Below are 10,804 nucleotides of genomic sequence, written 5' to 3' on the forward strand. Positions count from 1 at the left end.
GCTTATTTTTTAACTTATGTTTGCTCTTTGGATTGAAACCCTGTGATCTGGAATGTACCATATCGGCATTTATTTACCAATATATCTGTACAGTCTTCAATTGGTAGGCTTTCCTACTAAATAACCTGATCTACTCCATTGGAAACTGATCTTCTGTATTAATATTTTGTGATATGTAAGGTAATACATGTATATTTGTTTCTTATCATAGCAACAGGGCCCCAAGGTTGTCCTTCTCCACACCCCCCCCCACATGAATAATCAAATAAAAAAAACTGTTTTCTGACTTGGTGCCTTATTGATTCCCTGTGCATTACAACTTTGTGATCTGAACAGTAACATGTTCATAGTCACCTTTCATCTTTTACTAGGGATCAGTTTTAATGGTGGAGGGTTCTTCATATTTAATCAGGTCTGATTTAAATAGTATTTGATTTTTTGTAAACAACCTTCTGGGATAGATTGCCCCTTCTGTGGTAACCCTCATAGGAGAGAGCTACTAGGGAAGAAACCTGGGCAAGGTTCCCATAGTAGAGTTCCTTCATCTGTTGGTGGGGAGGTGTGGAGGACAAGGATTTGCCCCGCCACAACCATAGGATGAGAACTGTGTTTGCCCTGAAACACTCTGGATTTCATTAATCCTCCCCAGATTATCTATGATGGTAGCAGCAGTCTACTACTTGTGCCTATCCAGTTAGTCAGACACTGGATCAAGTGTAATAGCTTTTCAAAATGAGCTGTCATTGTTTGCCCCATCCACCCACTAATGACTGGCTAATATGCTCTTCTTGCCAACTAGAATTCTCATTAGCTTTCACAGCAGGGAAACGACCCTGTAATAAATGCTCTCTCTCTTGTGCTGTGATGACCCTACTCCTGTTGACCCTAGAACACTCCCGAATGGCATTTTTTACAGCTTTACAGGTAGACAAAGGCAGCATTCACAGGTAGCTATAAAATCAGCACAAAGTGCAGCAAAAATTGCCAATGGAGAGGGGAATAATCTACTTATTATATAATTTATCTACCCAAACTGAACTAGCCTCCAAATGGCAGGCATAGCTCAGATTCTTTGTTCAATCAGTAACTCATGCAGCCAATGAGAGTGTTGCTAAGATTCTAGAGTGGTCAAAATACTGTTAGCTATGTACTGGTGCCTCCATCTGTTTGCCTGAACGGTGACATTATTTTTTGGTCTCATTTCCAGAAGTCTCCAAGTGCTACTGTAACACAAATAGCAAACAGTAATAATTCCTTAATGGAGAAATTCATCAGTTTGTGGAACAGCCTTTCAAGGAAATTGGAGGAGCATTGCTTGGGACATGTAAACCAAACAGGCAGAGCAGTAGAAAATATGCTTCAATGATTAAAAATATTGAATGTGATTAAAAGCAGCCCATAAAGTAACTACTTGCTGCTGACTAAGCAAAAGTGACCAAACTTGTCCAAACCCTACATAAGTAAGTATCTGTTCCAGCTGAGTTTCTGTTCCACGTCCTGACATCACCATATGCCTATGGTGCTGACATAGCAAGTAGAGTGAAATAAGGAAGCAAAACTGAAACAACGTTAATGCAGCCTTGCTTTATTTATCTATTTCTTATACAACAAAGCTTTTATTTCAGCAGCGATAATAAACTTTAATTATCAAAGCCAAAGTTTGTTTTCTACTGCTGGCTTGGCGTTAAAGACAGAGTTGGTAAGTCTGTCTTCTCTCAAGTTTCTTGTGCCAATAATACTTTGTTCTGATAAGTGTACAATGATCTCTGTGGTTGAAGACCAAATTCCTCAGGGCATCTCTGTACTTTGGATCCTAAAAGAAGAAAACAAGATATAAATCAGACACAAGATTAAATGAGGAAACAAATGTACATACTATCCTTAATTGGAACAAAAACACTTTTTTTTTTAAATCATTGAAATGTAAAACTGTAAATAAGCTTATATTTGAAATTGCTTCATTCCTTGGAAGAATGTGTATTATCTGCTCAAAAGAATCTTCTTTTCTGTAAACACCATTACACCCTACACTGCAGCCAGATTTCCAATTTGCATGCCTAAAGTTAGGTATCTAAATCAAAGTGCCCTGATTTTCAGTAGTGCTGGTAACCTGTAGTTCCCACTGACTTCAGTGTAAGTTTAAGGGGGTTGGTGCATTTTTCTCTGTGGCTAAATAAGGATACATCTTACTTTGGGCGCCCATATTTGATATTTTTGACCTCTCTGTTTCTCATAAGAGTGTGCTCCATTACCTTATATGATCCGGCCCAAACATGGTCTGTTTCAAAGCCTACTGAAATTATTGAAAATACTTTAATGGGCTTTTGGGGTTAGGTCCTAGTAGTAAGGAAATCACAGTGTTTCAGCCTGAAAACTGATGGGTAACATTCAACTGCCGTCAGAGGGGAATGCAAAGACAAAGGTAATTTATGCATGGTCAAAATGCATCATGAGGGAATCGAGTCATCTAGAGATGACATCCTCAAGAGGAATGAAAACATGCTAGAAAGAAAGCAGTATATCGGCATCTTTCAGACATTATTAAGGATTTTCCCTGAAATGCTAGCAGCAAGGTCTGCAGCTTCAGTGTAACTAACAGCTGTCTCATACAAGAGACTATTACAGGGGCAAAGGAGACAAAGGATAAAGCAGAGTAATAGAAGAGAGCCAATTACTGAAACCACTGTGAAGATATGATAAAACTCAACGCACAGTCAAAGGAATTTGTTTTGAGTAAGTCACTGACCCCATGCCAGGGCTTGTCTAAAACTTAAATGAGGTCACAGAGATTACAGTAGGTTGTGGTGAGATAAGTGTGGAGCCATTATAGGATCTCATTTAATAATATGGGGAGTAGAATTTAACATCTTCACTTTACCATTTTTTCTGCGACCATAGTGGCAAGATTGACAGAAAATGCCCCACTGTTATAAACAAAAATATAATCTGCATGCAAAAGGAATGTCTTCCATAGCAAGCAATGAGGCCATGGCCCCCTCCTCAAGACCCTCTGTCTATAAGAAATTGGCCAACTAACAACGGACAGGCTGAGGAGCACACAGGTTTCAGTAGTCAAAGCTGGAGATATGACCAAGATATGGGCAATTTGTTTTATTTAGCATTTGAATATTTGATGAGCCAAGCAATTGAGGCTTTAGTGTCCAAGCTGATCTCTTGGGGCCCACCGCTGAATGTAGTTAGTGGGCACTCCTCAACAAAGTGTATCGTTGTTTGATCTGTGCCACAGCTGCAGCTTGGATTGTTTCAAAGACCCCCACGGTGCTCGCTGGCACACAGGTCTTGCCCAGACTGGAATTGGGTAAGAATTGCCCACTGACAACAGGGCAGGTCAAACCCAGGCAGGACAGCAGTAAGGTCTGTGACAAGGAACTGATTGGTGGTTGATGTTAAACACCAGTCTTCCCACCACAAGGACTCCACTGTCAGGTCCTGGCATGGCAGCATGGACCACAATGGATGTCATGATGAAAGACACGTAGCTGGTTGACTAAAAAGGTTGTTGAACAAGGGTTGGCAAGTACCTTCTCAAGCAGCTTGTCAGCTGTAATCTCCCACTTGATGTCAGGGAGAGCAATGTGGCTCAGAACTGGAAGCCATGAAACATGAGTCAGTCAGAGAGTTCCTGTGATGATGCGCATTGTTGAGTTGAGGTGCACGTCAACAAGTTTGGCGTGTGCCAACCGACTCCAAACTGGCACACAGTGCTCTGCTATTGAGTACGAGATGGCAAGGGCTGAGTCCTTAGGATTGGAGCATCTGCTCCCCATAAGCATCTGCTCCTCTGTTCCTGCCTGTTTGCTGAGAAGGTTATTGCATGCCTTGATCTTCGCTGCTATCTTGCTTAGGTGACTTTTGTATGTCAGTGTTCGGTCGAGGGTCATGTCTAAGTAAACTGGATATGTTTCGTGTTTCAGCCTCTGGCCATTCATTTTAGTTCCCTCTTAGCATTGGCATGGTGGAGGTGGAATGTGCTTGAAATGTCTTGCTGGTGCTAGGCTGAAGGTACCATGTCTTGCAGTAGTCAGCCAGTTCTGCAGCATCATCAGTCAGTGTCTTCTCCGGCTCAGAGAAAGTCGGAGCCTGTAGCCCACAGCAGATGTTGTCTGCATAGATGAACTTCCGTGACTGGGTTGGTGGCAGGTCATTGATGTATAGATTGGGGCTAGAACATGCCCCTGAGGTAACCCGTTCATCTGTTTTTTCCAAGCACTTGTTTTCTCACCCATGTGTAACATGAACCATCTGTCTCAGAGTAGCAGTTCAATGAAATCAGTAAGCCATGGTGGGAGGACTTTTGATATTTTAACAAGTAGACCTGTGTGCCACACCATATCATACGCTGCAATGAGGTAAAGTGAAATAGCGCCTGTTTTCAGATTTTTTTGAAGATCATTTTTGATTAATGTGATTAGCGCAAGTATTTGGTCGCATGAGTTTCAACCTTGTTGAAAGCTTATTTGCTTCTTGTTCAAGATGTTCTCCACCTCTGGTGTTATTTGCTGTAAAATTAGGTGCTCTAGAACCTTGACACACACAAAGCAGTGATATCGGGCAGTAGTTTGATGCCTGGTTTGGATCTTTACCAGGTTTTGGGAAGCTGATGACTTTTGCGCCAGGTCTTTGGCAGGTCTTCCTTCATTGATGACCTTTGTGAAGAATTGACATGCCCAACCACTTAAGTGAAGATATGGACTGAGGAACTCAGATTACAGAGAGCTGGCCTAACTAGCTACATCACTCAGAGATGTGAAAAATTCACACCCCTGAGAAACTTCGCTAAGTCAACCTAAGCCCCAGCCTAGACAGCGCTAGGTAAATGGAATAATTCTTCCATTGACCTACCTACCACCCCTTGGAGAGTTGGATTTATGGCAGAAATGGAAGAATCCCTTCTGTCACTGCAGTAAGTGTCTTCACTGGAGTACTACAGTGGCACAGCATTTCTAGTGCAGATGTAGTCGGAGGAGATGGGTTAGGTCTTATTACACTGCTCTGATAGTGCAAAGGGGCCCTAAAGTGAGTAGAAATGTGATTTATGCCTTTGGTAAGGCTCCTTTACACTTCTAGAGTGGTTTAAAGGGGGCTTGCTGTAATAAGAATTGGGCTCAATGTCTCTGATATTAGGCACATGCAAATAATACTAATAATCTCCTTGTTGTAAACTGAGGCTGGAGTTTTCAAAGGGGCCTGAGGGAATATTTTATTTACTTTGCTTTATCTATTTGTCCCAGTTTAAATAACTATAAAAAGATTCATGGCCATTAACACACCATTAACAATACTGTTACAGCTCAGCACCCTTAAAGGACCAGTTCAACAGGAACTCAACCCCTTACAAAAATGCCTTTCCACCCCTTCATCGTCTAAGAAGCACACCCTCAACCACTGTAGGTCCATCAGAGCTAGGCACCTAACTCCCTTAGTCCTCTTTGAAAATCCCAGCCTGGACAGGAAACAATGGACAGATTAATGGGTGTCCAAATCCCCTCTCTACATAGAATCATAGAGCTGGAAGGGACCTTGAGAGATCATCTAGTTCAGTCCCCTGCACTCAAGGCAAGACTAAGTATTATCTAGACCATCTCTGACAGGTGTTTGTCCAAGCTGCTCTTAAAAATCCCCAATGATGGAGATTCCACAACCTCCCTAGGTAATTTATTACAGTGCTTAACCACTCTGACCATTAGGAAGCTTTTCCTAATGTCCATCCTAAACCACCCTTGCTGCAATTTAAGTCCATGGCTTCTTGTCCTATCTTCAGAGGTTAAGAACAATTTTTCTCCCTCCTCCTTGTAACAACCTTTTCTGTACTTGAAAACTGTTATGCCCCCTCTCAGTCTTCTCTTCTCCAGACTAAACAAACACAATTGTTTCAATCTTCCCTCATAGGTCAAGTTTTCTAGACCTTTAATAATTTTTAAGGGAACGTGTTAAGGGAACGACTGTGACTTACCCAATGCAGCTGCAGAGGAGTGCAGGGTACTATAAGGGTATGTCTACACTGCAGTTAAAACCCTGCTGCTGGCCTGTGCCAGATGACGCCGGCTCCTGGGACTCTGCATAGCTGCCGACTCCATAGATGCTTCGTAGATTCAGGTCTGGAGCACCCACAGAGAAAAATTAGCAGCTGCTTAGCACCCGCTGACAGCCACCTCCCTCTCTCCCCCCCTCCACTCCTGCCTGTCGGCGGCCCCCGCTGATCGACTCCTTCCCCTCCCTCCCAGTGCCCCCTGAATGCTGCGGAATAGCTGTTTTGCAGCATGCAGGAGGCGCTGGTGAAGAGGGAGAGGAGTGGGGATGGGATGCGCTCAGGGGAGGGGCCTTAAAGAGGCAGGGGGTGGAGCGAGGGCAGGAAGAGGTGGGTGGGGGTGGGGCCTTGGGGGAAAGGGTGGAGTGTGGGCGGCGGTGGAGTGAGAACGAGGACTTAGGGGAAGGGTTGGAGTGGGGGCGGGGCCTGGGACTGAGCAGGGGTTGAGCATTCCCAGGCAAAATTAGAAGCTGGCGCTTGTGGGACTCAGGCTCAGGGGCTGTTTAATTGCAGTGTAGCCCAATCAAGCTTGGGCTGGAGCAAAAGTGGGATTGCTGCCTAGCTAGCAAACTCGTGCCAAATGGAATGGCACTTTCTGAATATTCCTGCTGCCTGGCTAGCACAGCTCCACTCTCACCCACTAACACAATCGCTGATGGGACTATAAATAACCTAAAGAATCCACGCCATGCTGAGACAAAGACAATGGGCCAGATCCATTCCTGGGCATCTCCTGTTAAGTAAATGGAGTTACACCAGGGGCACATTGGCCCATTTGGTATTCGTCATACAATCCAATTGCAACAATAGAACTATAGCTCTGTGACATGCTGGCTTAGTACCCTTGACAGGTCATCAGTGTCAGACAGACGTACAATCTGAATTCGTAATTGGTAAATGGCAAATAAATAAATAAATAAATATTGCTAAGTTGCTATGGACAGCTTTAGTACTGACTTTTGACCCAGTTTCTTCTCAACTCACACAGCAGCTCCTCATTGCCATGGTGCCTTCCTTTTCTGCTGCTGTATTCTTCCCCTTTGAAGATTACAGAGCCATAATGTCAGCTTGATCTTTAACACATTTGGCCAACTATCTAATCAGTGTCAGAGATAATGCTTGCATCACCACTTTGATGAAGAAGATCCAAGGGAAGAATGGCAGATTTTCCTCCAAGAGAGACAGCAAAATAAAAATGCTTCACATTCCATCTCTTTAAACAATGCCTGCAGCCAAAGAGTGGGTGACATTTCAGAGAGGAACAACACCGACTGAAATTTGTAAAGCAAGGATTTGATAGACACACTTCACTCAACACTGAATGAGCTGTTAATTTATCTAGCTTCCACCCTTTGAAGGGCACTGCTTGAAAGAAGTCAAGCACATACTAGATTCAATTTTATTAGTTTGAGCAATGTTTTCAGTTTCACACTGAAAAGCAACCGAAAATGTGACACCTTTACTTTATTTCTGCTCTAATTTTGCTGATTGAAAGCAGTGGTGGTGAACCTTAATTTACCATAGAGTGGCAGGGAAACCAAAGAGTCATGAATTTATTTTATAAAAAAGAAAAGGAGTATTAGTGGCACCTTAGAAACTAACCAAATTAGAGACTAACCAAACTAAGGTTAGTCTCTAATTTGGTTAGTTTCTAAGGTGCCACTAGTACTCCTTTTCTTTTTGCGAATACAGACTAACATGGCTGCTACTCTGAAACCTTTTATAAAAAAGGCCTTCTATTAGCTTGCATTATATAATCCCATTCTTTGCAATTTTCACAACTCACATCATACAATGCACTTAAATCCTAGGAAACATAGATTAACATAGACGCTAAAAGCAGACAAACTTAACTCATCAAAAACATTTCTCTAACTGATCTTTGCATATATGACACTAACCCTCTCTTTTTTAGACTCACAGCTGATAGCAATGTCATTAGAGACAATCTTATCAAGCCAGCCATTCAGGTATCACTAGCCATGAGAGATCTCAATTCTGAGAAGGCCACTAAAGAAAAATCATTTTAAAAAAACCCCACACATCTCTGAGTTCAAGAAAGTGTCTGGACCTCCCAGAAGCCATTGTCTTGGGATATTTGAGAAAATAATAGAAGTTTTATCCCATTAATGAAATAGCACAACACTGCATTAGTGAAGTCCGTTAGAAATCCACTGCAGTCCACTGTAAATATTCTGTTCATAACAAGTATTTTTCTGTAACACATCTTCAGTACAGCATGAGGTCCAGTAGCATAATGACAAAAGATTCACTTACATTTGTAATCATCATTTAGTATCATAAGGCCCCAGAAAAATCAGCAAGCCCCCATCTAGATTTCTGGGAGCTAACATGATTTATCAACACTTTTTCTCAGTTTACTAAAATCAGATTATGTTGGGAATAGGGAGTGGCAGTCTTGATCTTTTCCCATATTAGAGTAATCTTTAACATACCACAGAAATAATTTACATCTTTTAACTAAATGGACGTAAAAGAGACGATTTTAGGCAACTCTGCAGACTGATCATTAAAATCTAACCACAGATTTCATATCTATATTAGGATATAAAAAACTCTGCACCAGTTTTAAATGACATCAGTGTTATTTTTCTTGACTATGATACAAAAAGCTTTCAGCATGCCTGTAGATATGTTAGAAACTAATCACTATCCACACACAAAAGGTCAAGAACCATCTAAACCATGCAACTTTATACGATCCAAAGCTTTTGTTATCTGTTCAACACACAGTGATGTCATTGGGGAGCATCTTATCAAGTGAGTCAGCTGCTCAGGAAATAAATGTTTCAGCTTAAACAATCTTTCAGAAAGGGGTGTCCTGCTCAGAAGTCATGTTTGTTGAACTAATAAACTCATTACAGTGTTAGAAAGGAAAGTCTCACTGCTCATTTTCCTTGTTTATATCTTCTTTAGGAAACATCTGTGAGCCATTCTGTTTTGTTTTATTTATTTAGATTGCTATAGATTCGAAGGTTGAAGGTTTAGGTAACCTCTTCTTCTTTAAAACCTGGTAATTTGGGGTTTACTTGAGGTCAGCAAGGCAATGCAGAAACTAACAACTGTTCATAGAAATGTAAATAGGGGAACAGGGAAGAAGGGAGGGAAAAATTTTACACAAAGGGACAGAACTCTTACCTGTTTAAATGGTTTGGGCAGAACAGAAGTCTTCTTTAATGTTTGCTACTAATGTGACAGTGCATACAGCCCATGCCAGTCCATTGGGGAAAAAACATGCCACCTGGCTGTTAAAAATCTGATAGTTTATTAGCAAGCATTAAGTTTGTGAGTGAGCTTTACACTGGAATTTAAAAGGTCACCACAAACAGATTAAGACTTCAAACTTTTAAGACCTGCTGTGAAAGACAAGTGGTATGGCACGCATAACTCTGCCACAAGGTGATAAGTATGAAGTGAATATTTTAGCAGTGAGCAGCCACTATTTAACACAAAACTTATTTACTCTAAAGATAAATATGTTTGGAAATGATAAATGTTTCAGAAAGAATGTTTGGCCATCAATTGTTGGAGTGTGTGTTAGTGTGCCTTGGCTGTGTCGTGAAGCAGTGAGGCTGTCTGCTTCGAGAAGCTGAGACGTTATTTGGAGTTGATTCTGATCTTACACTGGTTTTATGGTGGTGTAAATTCACTAACTACAAGGGAGTGACTCCTGATTTATACCATTGTAAATAAGATCAAAATCAGATTCTCCGAGTATAACACATATGTCCTTGACTCTGGTACTGCTTTGTAAGTGGGCATTTTTAACTTAAGATTCTATGGAACGTCAGATCCTATGGCTGTCAGATTCTATGGAATGTCATCACTTCAAAAGTGTTACACCGCAGATTCGTTTTGCCCAATGTACCACATATGTGAGGCACTAGGAAACATGTCTGTGCTGAATGTAGCTATGATTCTATTTTCTCTGTACAACAGTTTTAATTAAAAGAAGCCTATCCTACTTTTCTGCTAGGTAGCAGGGCTGCGATGGGATTGGAAAACCATGTAGAGGGAGGCGCACACTCTGTGCTCTCTCTCCTGGACATTTTCTAGTTGTTCTTTTGCTTGTTGTGGTTCTTTAATTTCAGGCTATATCTACACTGAAAATGCTACAGTGGCAGCACTTCCATGTAGACACTACAGAAATAGGAGGGTTTCTCTTGTCACTGTAATTAATCCACCTCCTCAAGAAGCGGTAGGTAGGTTGATGGAAGAATTATTCTGTTGACCTAACACTATCTACACCAGGGGATAGGTCAGCATAGCTAGGTCTCTCAGGGGGTGGATTTTTCACATCTCTGATTTCAGAGTAACAGCCGTGTTAGTCTGTATTCGCAAAAAGAAAAGGAGTACTTGTGGCACCTTAGAGACTAACCAATTTATTTGAGCATAAGCTTTCGTGAGCTACAGTTCACTTCATCGGATGCATACTGTGGAAAGTGTAGAAGATCTTTTTATACACACAAAGCATGAAAAAATACCTCCCCCCACTCCACTCTCTTGCTGGTAATAGCTTATCTAAAGTGATCACCCTCCTTGCAATGTGTATGATAATCAAGTTGGGCCATTTCCAGCACAAATCCAGGTTTTCTTTCCCCCCCCCCCCCCCCCACACACACACAAACCCACTCTCCTGTTGGTAATAGCTTATCTAAAGTGACCACTCTCCTTACAATGTGTATGATGATCAAGGTGGTCCATTTCCAGCACAAATCCAGGGTTTAACAAGAA

At 41.7% G+C, this 10,804-nt stretch overlaps 1 long non-coding RNA gene across 1 annotated transcript; it reads right to left on the reverse strand.

The window, feature by feature from the left end:
• Nucleotides 1–1,585: 1,585 nt before the first annotated feature.
• On the reverse strand, nt 1,586–9,248 carry LOC125631276 (uncharacterized). Its single transcript, XR_007354897.1, has 3 exons — nt 9,209–9,248; nt 5,975–6,119; nt 1,586–1,813 (listed from the first exon to the last, which is right to left on the reverse strand). It is a non-coding gene; the product is annotated as an uncharacterized LOC125631276 (long non-coding RNA).
• Nucleotides 9,249–10,804: the final 1,556 nt, after the last annotated feature.

Source organism: Caretta caretta, chromosome 2 (assembly GCF_965140235.1).
Source record: "Caretta caretta isolate rCarCar2 chromosome 2, rCarCar1.hap1, whole genome shotgun sequence".
Taxonomy (NCBI): Eukaryota; Metazoa; Chordata; order Testudines; family Cheloniidae; genus Caretta; species Caretta caretta.